Consider the following 12,553-nt stretch of genomic DNA (forward strand, 5'->3'; position numbering starts at 1 on the left):
TGCACCGACCACAATCCCACCCAGGCCCTACCCCCATATCCCTACATATTTTACCCGCTAATCCCTCTAATCTACTCATCTCAGGACACTAAGGGGTAGTTTTAGCATGGCCAATCAACCTAACCCGCACATCTTTGGACTGTGGGAGGAAACCGGAGCACCCGGAGGAAACCCACGCAGACACGAGGAGAATGTGCAAACTCCACACAGACAGTGACCCAAGCCGGGAATCGAACCCAGGTCCCTGGAGCTGTGAAGCAGCAGTGCTAACCACTGTGCTACCGTGCCGCCCCTGCACGGTAAACAAATATTCTGTATTTACAGAATCAGAATTGCTTGAGAGAGAGGAGGTGAGCGCGAGTGGTCAGGAGAGAAGTGATAGGCTGGAGAGGCCTGAAAATTAGGCGAGATGGCAAGTCGGGAGAGGAGGCGAGCGAGAGAGAGAATCTGTGAACAGGGGAGATGGTAAATGAAAGAGGTGATGTGCGGGAAAAGTGGTGAACTGGAGAGGTGGTGCATTGGGACAGATGGCACCTCAGGAGAGGCAGTGAACCGGAGAGGTGGTGAATCGGGAGAAATGGTGAGTTGGGAGAGGTGGGGAGTGGCAAGTTGGGAGAGGTGGTGCATTGGGAGACTCAATGAACTGGAGGTGGGAAGTAACGAGCAGAAGTTATTAAGAATTGGTAAGCCATTAAGAGTCAGTTGCAGAATTATGGGGCCAGTTAGGTTCAAAGCAAAAATGACAGCTCAGAAACATAACACATCCATATTACATGTTGGGTGGGATTCTCCGATCTCGCTGGCAGCAAGGCAAGAATTTGGCACTCAGCCAAAACTCCATTCATTAAAGAATGCCAGCCGCGGACCAGGTCAGAGGTTTCCACTGGTTTTCTTATGGGAAAATGAATTTTGTTTAGCTTTTTTTTAGGAACACAGACGGAGGGGTCTCTCCTCGTCCATAGGTATTCACAGGGCTGGGGTGGGTGCTAGAGTGTCAGTATTTATGTGAGTGGGGCCCTGCTAGTATGTCAGTATTTACAGAGGGGCCCTGAGAGTCTGTGTTAGCTTGTACTGAATCATGGACTCAATTAGAAACAGGTTCCTTCAGGCAATGACCTCTGGATGAACTGTAATTGGAGCAGAATGCTGCAGATCTGGTTACTGAACTGGAAGTGCCTGAGTTACTGAAACACTGCAGCTCCTGGGAACCAAGCACTCCAAGTTTATTCTACAACAGAACACCAACATTCAATCGAATGTGGAGCACAGACCCAAATTCAAGCACCCACTTCATTGCACATCAATCTGAAATTAACTGAAATTTATTCCTTTCACTGTGGTTTGTTAAATTATTTTGTGTTATTCGGCCCAGCAAATTATTGTTGCCTTTTTCTCCCTCTGATTTTCCCCTGGGGGACCATCCCACAAAGGGGTATTGTTATATGGACACCAGTGCCTCTCTGGATTATTGGTCCAGGGGTGAAAGCAGAATCCCATTTTTGCATCACAACTGAGCACATCCAGAGAAAAAGTGTTAATCCCCAATTGGGATATGGGGGTAGGGCCTGGGTGGGATTGTGGTCGGCGCAGACTCGATGGGCCGAATGGCCTCTTTCTGTACTGTAGGGTTTCTATGATTTCTATGAATTGCTGCCCCACTGAGAGCAATAAATTTCAGCCAAGGTTGCAACAAATGTCCATTTCTTTATTTAGGGCTGTCTTTGTCCTCAGCAACAGGACTAAGACAAATCATTTTGTCATTGTTGCTGCTTGGGGGATCTTGCTGTGTGAACATTGGCAGCTGTTTTTAACTACAACAGTGTCACCGCATTAAAAATAAGAAGACAGACCAAGAAATCCAGCAGGAATTCAAAGAAAATTTTTTTAACCAAAGAGTGACTAGGATATGAGTGTAGAACCCACTGCTACAGGAAGTGGTTAAAGTGAGGAGCATGGATGCATTTAAAGGAAAACTGGACAAGACCTTTTGAGGGGGAAGGGAATAGACATTGAGGGTTACAACAGTAGATTTAGGTGAGGACGTATAGGAAGAATCTCAAATGTTTTAATAGTATGTTAATTATATTGTTAGGATACACATATAAAGGACAATGGTTAATTAAGTACTTTGAGTGCATTGTCACTGGACTATTAATCCAGAGACCCAGAGCAATGTTCTGGGAACCCAGATTCAAATCTCACCAGGGCCGATGAAGAAAATTGAATTGCTGACTGATTAGCTCAGATGGTTAGAGTGTGGTACTAATAATGCCAAGGTTATGGGTTTGATCCTGGCACTGGCCACTAACATGTCTTAAAACAATCATGTATGTATGTTCAGCTCCAATCCCTTTGGGTTCCTCCTGTGGCCTAATGGTCTGGTCACTGAACTGATAATCCACTAGAACAAAGGTCTGGGGTTCCAGTCTCAAATCCCATAATGGCAGATGGTCAAATCTGCATTCAATAAAATCATGTGGGTGGCTGAAAATATATTTTTTATATAAATAAGGGACCTTTTTGTGACCAGTGGGCACCATGGGGGGCTGGCGTGCAGCATCATCCTCATTAATGTCATTTTGGTTTAGTTAAGTTTCCTTTGATATTTTGTTTTAATTGCAGTGTCCCACCCTCTCATTTTTCTTTAATTTATTTTTGATTTATATTTTAAAAGTTTAAATAGGGAACTGCAGTGGGGGTGATCCCCCTCCACACAGGAGTTCTCTCCCTTACCATGGGGGACCTGGGGTGAAAGGTGTTGCATGCAGCAGTCCCACACAACTGTGGGATGCATCAGTTTATGGATTGTCAAGATGCCTGTGTTTCTTGCAGCCTTGTGGAGTCCATGGACCATGTGTATGTAAGTTGTTGTGGACCGCACTCCCTTTTCAGTTATTTGAAAAACATTTTATTGGTGTTTTGTCAGCACTTCAGTCCCATGTACCTGATCTATGGACACCTAGTGTAGCGTGGGGAACATGCAGTGTCTGCCAATATCGTCGAGGCCTTCCTTGCCCAGTAGGCATTGTGGGGATTAGGGTGCTTTATCGATTCCTTTAATCACATTTCATTTAATATTTCAAGTTTCCTTTGTAATTTGTTTTTCTTTGATTTGGGAAAGAGAGACAGAGAAAGAAAGAACCTTGTGTGGATGATATTGCCTGTAGCAGTGTCATGCAATCATAGACTAAGTTGATTCACAAACTCCCAGGTCACATGTCTTTTCTGTGGTTTTGGGTGGTCTGGGGGGGGGGGGGGGCTCTGTGTTCCACACTTAGATAGACTGCCTGAGGTTGCAGCTCCTTTATGATTGTTTGCTCCTCAAACTTTGGCTGCACTTCAGCCTCACACTTCTTATCTTCGGACACCCGATGCGGGGAGGGAGGAAGATCTCCTCGTAATCCTGTTCCTGGGCCTGATCAAGTTGGCCATGAACAGGTCCACGCAGCAGATGGTCAAGGGGGTCATCTGACCAGACTGTCTGCCTCTGCCCCACAGCTCGGTTCACAGCCAGGTGACCTTGGAGAGGGAACCCACAGTGTCCACTGGTGTGCTTCAGGCCTTCCGTGACAGTGGGCACCACAGGGGCTGGAGTGCATCATCACCCCTGGGAATGATATTTTAGTTCAGTTAGTTCATGTTCCTTTGATATTTTGTTTTAGTTACAGTGCCCTGCCCAGGACTATTGCCCCCTCCTCCTTTCATTAGTGTTAATCTGTTGATCATTTGTTTTTTTTATAAGGATGTAAATTGGGGATTTTTTTTCCTTTGTGATTTGATGCAGTACCCCTTTAAGGGGCTGCTCTTTTAATGTGTCCCTCAGTTTGTTTGCTTTAGTTTAATTGGTTCATTTGTTTAGCTCAAAAGAATATCAACAGGGGACAGGTGTGACACTGAGGATGGAGGAGGAAAGCTATGTGATGGAACAAAGACAATAAACTCGCTTTTTGAAGGAAAACCTCTGCATCTTGGTTTTAACTTCAACAGCCAACTTGGATCCTATTAAAGTGGAGCATAAGTGCTGGCATAGACAGGTTGGGCCAAATAGCCTGTTTATGTTACCTTATATCCTATATAATTGGCTATAAAGCAGTTTGAGATGTCCTGAAATTGTGAAAGGAACTGTATGAAAACAAATCTTATTGTTGTGTAACATACCCACACTAAAATAAAGATAGGCTGCGAAGTACAGCCTCCCACTGCTTCACACTTCTCCACCTTTCCATCTCTCCCCTTCCACCCACCTCCTCCCTCCCCACCACTTCCATTCACCTGAACAAAATAAGATTACCCAGTAAACTTTACACATGCCCTCTTCATGTCTCCTCCTAGACTTGGCCTGGGCCTCTGTTTTTAGGTGCTGGCTGTATATGTCGCTTGTGAATCAGTAATTGATAGCTCTGAAAAAAAGCTTAAACCATTTATCCATTGATCAGGGGGCACTGTTCTGCTGAATACTATCTAAAATATTATTTCACAAGTAAGCTTGTAGTTAAAACATGAAAGTGATAGATTACTGTCACGAATATTGGGGATGTATTTTCACTCGAATGCAAGGCAGGATGCAAGTTGTAGTCTGTATCCCGTGAGATCTCACTTTTCAGACCATTCTGCCATGTAGAATCTTGCCAAATGCCGAACTGAAATCCATGCAGACAATATTCACTGCATTGCTCTCATTAATCCTCCTTGTTACTTCCTCAAAAAATTTTGTTAAGTTAGTAAGGCACAATCTTTCCCTAACAAAATCATGCTGACTATCCCTGATCAATGGTACTTTTCTAAGTCATGATGTGGAGATGCCGGCGTTGGACTGGGGTAAACACAGTAAGAAGTTTAACAACACCAGGTTAAAGTCCAACAGGTTTATTTGGTAGCAAAAGCCACACAAGCTTTCGAGGCGGAGCAGAAACTGATAGCCAGGTTCCGCACACACAAGGACGGCCTCAACCGGGATATTGGGTTTATGTCACACTATTTCACATAAATATTTCTGCTTTTTTCCTCCTGAGTCTTTATCATGCGATCCTAGAATCAGAATTTATGTCACACTATTTGTAACTCCCACAGTTGCGTGGACCTGCAGAGTTTCACTGGCTGTCTTGTCTGGAGACAATACACATCTTTTTAGCCTGTCTTGATGCTCTCTCCACTCCCATTGTTTTGTTTCTTAAAGACTGGATTAGTTGTAAGTATTCGCATTCCAACCATTATTCATGTAAATTGAGTCTGTGTCTTATAAGTTCTGTTTGTGAACAGAATTCCCACTCACCTGAAGAAGGGGCTCAGAGCCTCGAAAGCTTGTGTGGCTTTTGCTACCAAATAAACCTGTTGGACTTTAACCTGGTGTTGTTAAACTTCTTACTTTTCTAAGTAACAGCTTATCCTGTCTCTCAGAATTGTTTCCAATAATTTGCCCTCCACTGAAGTCAGACTGACCAGCCTGTAGTTTTCTGGCCTATGCCTCCCACTCCTTTTGAATAATGGTGGAACATTTGCAAACCTTCAATCCTCTTATACTTCACCTTTATCTAGCGAGGATTGTAAAATGATCCTCAGAGCATCTGGTATTTTCTCCCTGGCTTCCTTCCACAGTCTGGGATACAATCCATCAGCCCAGGTGATTGATACACTGCAAGGATGTCAGTCTCTCCAATACTTCCTCTTTCATTGTGCTTATTGTATCTAATATTTCACACTCCTCCTCTTTAATTAGAATGTTTGAATCACCTCTCTCCTTAGTGAAGACAGAGACAAAGTACTCATTCAGAATGCTACCCACATCTTTTGAATCAACCCACAAGTTACCATGTACATCTCTGGTAGGCCCTACCCTTTCCTTTAGTTATTCTCGTGCTCTTAATATATTGGTAAAATATCTCAAGATTTTCTTTGATTTTACCTGCCAATATTTTTCGTATCCTCTCTTTGCTTTCTTAATTTCCATTTTTACTTCACCCCTGTACTTTCTATACAAGTTGTTCCCAACCTTTGATATGTCATGGTATACCTCTATACAATACCAACTATTTTCTCTGCATTCTTTTCTGACCAGGAACTTTGCTTTTAACTTCTCTGTTTCCTTTCACCTGTTTTTTTTTTAGCCTCTCCCTGCCTCTCTTGTTTCTCCTGGGTTTTTGCACCGTTTTGAGTTTCGCTTTTTGTGCAGTTGCATGGGGCCTTTGTCTTCAGCTCCAAGTCCCGTAGGTCATGTGCATGACCAATATAAAATCTCTAAACCGTGCATGTGCGGCTCTTTCCCACAAGGGGCATATACGGGAGGCCCAAGATTCACCGGGTCTTGGAGATGCCAAATGCAGGGCTGAAGAAGAAAGTTAATTTTAGTTTAACTACATGGATTTTGAATCTTTTCTCATGGCACTCTTGTGGGGGTCATCACGCACACATTGGGAACCACTGTTCTATGCTCTTCTTGGCTTTATTAAGACTTTTGTGAATGTCATGGGCTATATTTTTCTGCTTTATTTTGTCCTGGGTAACCAGGAAGCTCCAAGTTTGCCAGTTTCCCTTCTGTCCTTATCTATATGATGCTAAATCTAACTATATTAGGGTCATTTATCTCCAAAATAATCCCTCACTGCTATTTCATCCACTTGTCCAGCTTCATTTCGTTAAAATTAAATCTAGAATTGTGCCCCCTCTCATTGGGTTTGTTACATGCTGGGTAAAAAGGTTTGCTTGAATGTAGTTCAAGCATTTTGTGTCCTCTGTGCCTATCAAACTCTTCAGTATCCCAATTGATGTTAGAGTAGTTAAAGTCCTCAATGATTACTGCCCCTTTTTTTGCATGCAGAAAACTGTCTACATATTTGCTCTTCTAACTCCCTTCCACTATTTGGGAGTCTATATTCAGTCCTAGAAGTGCTGCTGCCTCTTTTTGTTTTACTTCTGAACTCAATCATATGGCCTCATTTGATGCTTCATTTTATATATCATCCCTCCTCACAGCTGCAATTGATTCTTTAATGAATAATGTTACACCCTCATCTTTATCGTTCCCCTCCTTATCCTGTCTGGAAATTCTATCCAGGAATGTTGAGCTGCCATTTTTACTGCTCCTTAAACAAAGCTTCCAATATAGCAATGATATCATGCTGCCTCATGTCTTTCTGTGCCCTCAGCTCATCAGCTTTATTTACTTTGCTCCGTGCATTCACATAAATAACTTTTACACTGTCAAATTCCTGTGCTGCATCTGTCTTTCAGAGTCACTAACTAAGTCTCCATCTCGCGTATATCCAGGTTTCTGGTGCTGTTGACTGCCTGGCTTGATGTCCTTATCTTGCACTGTCCTCTAGGAGCTACTGACTGCCTGTCCCAGGGTCCTCCTCTCACATTCTCCTCTAGGTGCTGCTGAATGTCTCTCCCAGGTCTTCTACTCCATTCTCCTCTCCACAATATAACATGTACAATATTGGTTACTCTAATGTTTCATATATATTACCACAATATATCATTGCTACTGTATATTGTCACAATACACAGTCTACTGCATACAGCAACAACTTGCAATTACAAAGCACTTTTAACATAACAAAAATCCCAAGGTTCTTCACAAGAGTACTATAAAGCAAAGTTTGACATGAAGCCACATAAGGAGATATTAGGGCAGAAGACCAAAAACTTGAGCAAAGAAGAAGGTTTAAAAGAGTTTCTTAAAGGAGGAAATGGATCGCAAGATGGAGAGGAGTAGGGAGGGGCTTAGCAGGTGTAAGTACGGCCACCAAATAATGGAACAATGAAAATTGGGGATGTTCAAGCAGCCAGAAATAGAGGAGTGAAGATATTCTGAAGGGTTGCAGCACTGGGGGAGATTTCAGAGATAGGGAGAGTGAGGTCCACAAAGGAATTTGAAAACAATGATGAGAGTAAAATCAAGGCATTGGTTAACCGGGACCCATGTCAGCTAATGAGGACAGAGGTGATGAGTGAACCAGATTTGGTACAAGTTACAACAGAGCTTTGGATAACCTTAAGTTTAGGGAGGGTTGACATCGGAGATCAAGTAGGAGTGCATTGGAATAGTCAAGTCTTGAAAGAAATAAATAAGAGGGTTACAACAGCAGATGAGCTGAGGCAGTGACAGAATCATATCATGTTATAAAGGTGGAAATAGGCGGTCTTAGCGAGGGCACAATATGTGATTGGAAGCTCATCTCAGAGGCACAAATGGCAGCAAAGTTGCAAGCAGTCTGATTCAGCCTCAGACACTTGCCAGGGAGGGAAATGGAAACAGTAGCTGGGGAATGGAGCTTGTAAAAGGGACCAAAAACAATGGCTTTGGTCCTTCCAATATTTTGGTTCATCCATTGAATGGCAAAGAAGGAGCCTGATCATTTTGAGACAGCAGAGGAGTCAAGGAGGGAAGTGGTGAGGTAGAGGTGGGCCTCATCACTGCATATGTTGAAACTGATACTGTGCTTTCCAATGATGTCACCAAAGAGTAGGATGTCGATGATACACAGGAGGATGCCAAGGATATATCACTAAAGGAAACCAGAGGCAACCGTGTGAGAACGAGAAAGAGAAGTGCTTGCAATTGATTCTCTGACTACATTTAGGTGAGAATGGAACTCGTTGGAAGCAGTCACAGCCAGCTGGACATTGGTGCAGAGACATTGGAGAAGCATGGTTGACCATATCAAAGGCTGCAGACAGGTCGAGAAGGATGAGAAGGGAAATCTTACTTTTGTTGCAGTGATTTTGGTAAGAGCTATTTTAGTACTGGGATGGGCCGAAACCTGATTGCATGGATTCAAAATTGGAGTTTTGAGAAATTTATATATGGATTGGGAAGGCAAAAATACATTCAAGGAGCTTGGAGAGGAAATGGTATTTAAGATGGGGCTCCAGGTTACAAGGATAGTGGGGTCAAGATTGTTTTTCTGAGAAGAGTGATTGCAGCAGATTGGAGGGAGGGAAGGCGAGAGGGAGGGGACAACATTGTGGAAGTGAGACATCTGTGAAAATTTGTTAACTTGGTAATCAGGAAGGGAAATTAGTTTAATCAGCAGCTTAGTGAAATAGGGTCTCAGGGACATGATGAACTTGGCGAGGGCGTGCTGTCTGATTGCACACTGAATAGATGTCAACACGTTATAATTAAAGAACCTGAAAAAAATCAGGTTACAGTCAATTGGGAATTGGAATCAGGAATCTGACTTGGGTCTCAACACTAGGGAGAAGGTTGACAATGCCTTGCAGTTACAAAGCCTCCAGAGGAAGAAAATATCATTCTGATATATATATAAAATTTCTCCAGCCATTCATGTCCTGCCACCACTTCCAGCGAGGACAAAGAATTTGCATTCAGCCAAATCTCCGTTCACTGCAGCGGGACAAGAGAATCCCACTGGCTGGAATGGCCAGAGAATCCCACCCTATATGTAATATATAGACTTTATAGTAAAATGTATAGTTATATAAATACATACTTATCTGTAATAATATATATAACATTGGGGATTTGCGGTATATTGTCAGTCAGTTAAGACTTGTTTTGTTCGTGAAACACAGCAAAAAGATTTTTTTCTCTCATGGCTTGAATGGTTTCACCAGAAAGAGTGAAATCTCTCGATATTTGATGATGAGGTTCAAATGGAGGTCAGTGAGGCAACAACAGTTTATTAAAATACAAGGCAGTTCCTCTCTGCATCTCTGCAGACAGCAGCACAGCACAAATCCAAGTCAGTCAAAGCAGCCTAAATCAGACAGAGCCAGGCCAGAGAGGCCCAGGCAAGCGAAGGTTGAATGTGTCTGTCTGGTTCTGCCTGCTCCCTGGTGGATGCTTCCTAGCAATCGGTCAAAGGCGACATTAGCAAAGAACAGAGCTACCTTGGTGACCGACCAATGACAGAAACTGTAGTGCAAAACTTGTAGGCAATGGTTAATGAGTCTCAGCAACAATGATCAAAAAGCACCACTGATTTCAGACTGGCAAATACTTTGGCACCTAAGTTCCTGATTAACTGATCTTGTAAGGATCCAGGAGGATTGAGCAGATTTTGTTTTAATCAGAATAATGGAGAGCTGCAGCATTTTGGCTTGACGTCAGATTTCCAGCTTTATTGCCGGAACTGCAGCAATAATGCACATCAACATTTACTTGTAGTGCCAGATGGGGCAGTCACATCTGCTATACACGCCCGTGCTTTGGTAACTCAACAATAGCAGACAGCAATTTATACAGCAAAGAACCTGAGCAGCCCCCAGGGCAGTTTTGTCTGGAGCTCCTGGATTCAAATTCAACTTGGCAATGTCTTATTGCACTGAGGCTCTCTTGAAAAAATACAGTGTAGGAAAGCAATGGTGCAGAGTGAGGAGGTGGGGTGGGCGGTGAGGGGGGGGGGGGGGGTGTATACAGAAAAGAAGCAAAGAGAATAAAGTCAAATAGAAAGACGTGGAAGTAAAGGAGAGACAGAGGTAAAAGGGCAAGAATGCAAAAAAAACTAAAAAAAGGAAAAAACTCAAATGAGTGAGGAGCAAAAATGGAGAAAATAGAGGGAAAGAGAACTCAGAATGAGAAAGAGAAGTGTGGAATAGGAAATCAGCAAGAGATGAAAAAAAGTTCAGAGAGCCCAAACAGAGGAAAAGGAAGAACTGAATGTAAAAGAACTTTCATTTAAAAAAAGAACTTTCATTTATGTTCACCTTACATGGCCTCAGGACTTTGCAAAGGGCTTTGCAGCTGATGAAATACTCTCAAAGTATACTCACTGCTGTAACATAAGAAACATAGCAGCCAATTTAGGAACTTAACAACAAGGTTCTAATAAACAGTGATGTGATCATGACCAGATTACATTATTAAACATTGGCTGAGGAATAAATATTGGCCGGGACACTTCCCTTGCTCTTCTTTGAAATAGGGCCATGAGATCTTTTGGGTGTTTGCGAAGGTTGTGACACTGGTGCAGTATTGAGAGAGCGCTGTACTTGTGGAGGTGCTGTCTTTCAGATGAAACGGTGGATCAAAGACCCATCTGGCCTATCATGCACAAAAATCCCATGGCACTATTTCCAAGAGGTATGGGGGTCCTAGCCAATATTTATCCTTCAATCAATGTCATTAAAAATAATTTTTAAAAGATCAGGCTATCTCATTGCTGTTTGTGAGATCTTGTAGTGTACAAATTGAATGCTGCATTTCCTACACTATCTGCAACTGAATTCTAAAGGTACATCATTGGCTTTAAAGTGCTCTGCAACATCTCAGGTTTATGATCAGTGCGATATAAATGCAAGACATTCTCAAGGGCAATTAGGGATGAGCAACAAATGCTAGCCTGACCAATGATGCCCACATCCCATGAAAGAATAAAACAAAACCCTTCCTCAAAATGTTGCTCTGGTACCAGATTTCAAACTGACCCATAGAACAGGCCAAGGAGAACTCCAAGTTCAAACCATGGCCTGTTTCTAGAAACAAGTTAGCAATCTGTACAGCTGGAAGGATGGCAGGGGTCGTTGCAGCATGGGAGGAGTGGTGGCGCAGAGGCCAGGGTCTCCCACCAGTCTGAAACAATGGAGATCCGCCCACAGCCTTAGAAAGGAGGAGTCACTATGTTTAAAAAAAAAACAAAATTCATCTTTATTTGTAATCCAAGCTACAATCCTGGCATAGAACATTGATGTGGAGATGCCGGCGTTGGACTGGGGTAAACACAGTAAGAAGTTTAACAACACCAGGTTAAAGTCCAACAGGTTTATTTGGTAAATTATTATTTGGTGGCTTTTGCTACCAAATAAACCTGTTGGACTTTAACCTGGTGTTGTTAAACTTCTTACTGTATAGAACATTGAAGCATGGAAAATAGAAGCAGGAGTAGGTCATTTGGCCCTCCAAGCCTGCTCTGCCTTTCATTATGATCATGGCTGATCATCAAATTCAATATCCTGATCCTGCCTTCCCCCCCCCATATCCCTTGATCCGTTTAGCCCCAAGAACTCTTTCTCATCTGCCCCATCCGACCTCAGGCAGGTCTGACAGGGGACGATCAGGAAGATACAGTTTTTCTGACCAGGTTTACCTTTACTAGCTCTACTCTTGGTGCTTAGAGGGCCTGGACTATAGAAGCTTTCATCAATGTAATTCTCAATGGGACTCAATGGACCAGCATTTTCTTATCTGGATGGAATTCTACAGCCCCGTAAAGGGGCAGGGGTCATAAAATGCAGTGAGACATTTAAAGGTGCATTGACTTCAATGGGACAATAAATTTCCGGCAGTGTAAAATTCTGTCCTGTATGTACACATTGAAGGAATCATAGGCAGAAATGCCATTTCACTGCTGGTAAAATACTAACACTAAAGATCTTTATAAAATCTGTCCTGACCAGTTAAGTGCAAACCAGCTGACAGTGGCCCACATACCACCTGAGAAACCAAGAAAACAAAAAGAACCAAAGAAGATGGACCATCATCATGTCCATAAGGGCAACTAAGGATGGGCAATACATTTTGGCCTTGCTAAGATAGTATTGCCAAGGGTGAACATTCACAGTAAGAATAGAAGCAGGGGTGAAAAATAAG

At 42.8% G+C, this 12,553-nt stretch overlaps 1 protein-coding gene across 1 annotated transcript in view; it reads right to left on the reverse strand.

Moving 5' to 3' along the window:
* The window catches only part of LOC144492744 (microtubule-associated tyrosine carboxypeptidase 1-like), a 70,519-nt gene that overhangs the window by 17,422 nt on the left and 40,544 nt on the right, over window positions 1–12,553 (reverse strand).

Source organism: Mustelus asterias, chromosome 4 (assembly GCF_964213995.1).
Source record: "Mustelus asterias chromosome 4, sMusAst1.hap1.1, whole genome shotgun sequence".
NCBI classification, from domain to species: Eukaryota; Metazoa; Chordata; class Chondrichthyes; order Carcharhiniformes; family Triakidae; genus Mustelus; species Mustelus asterias.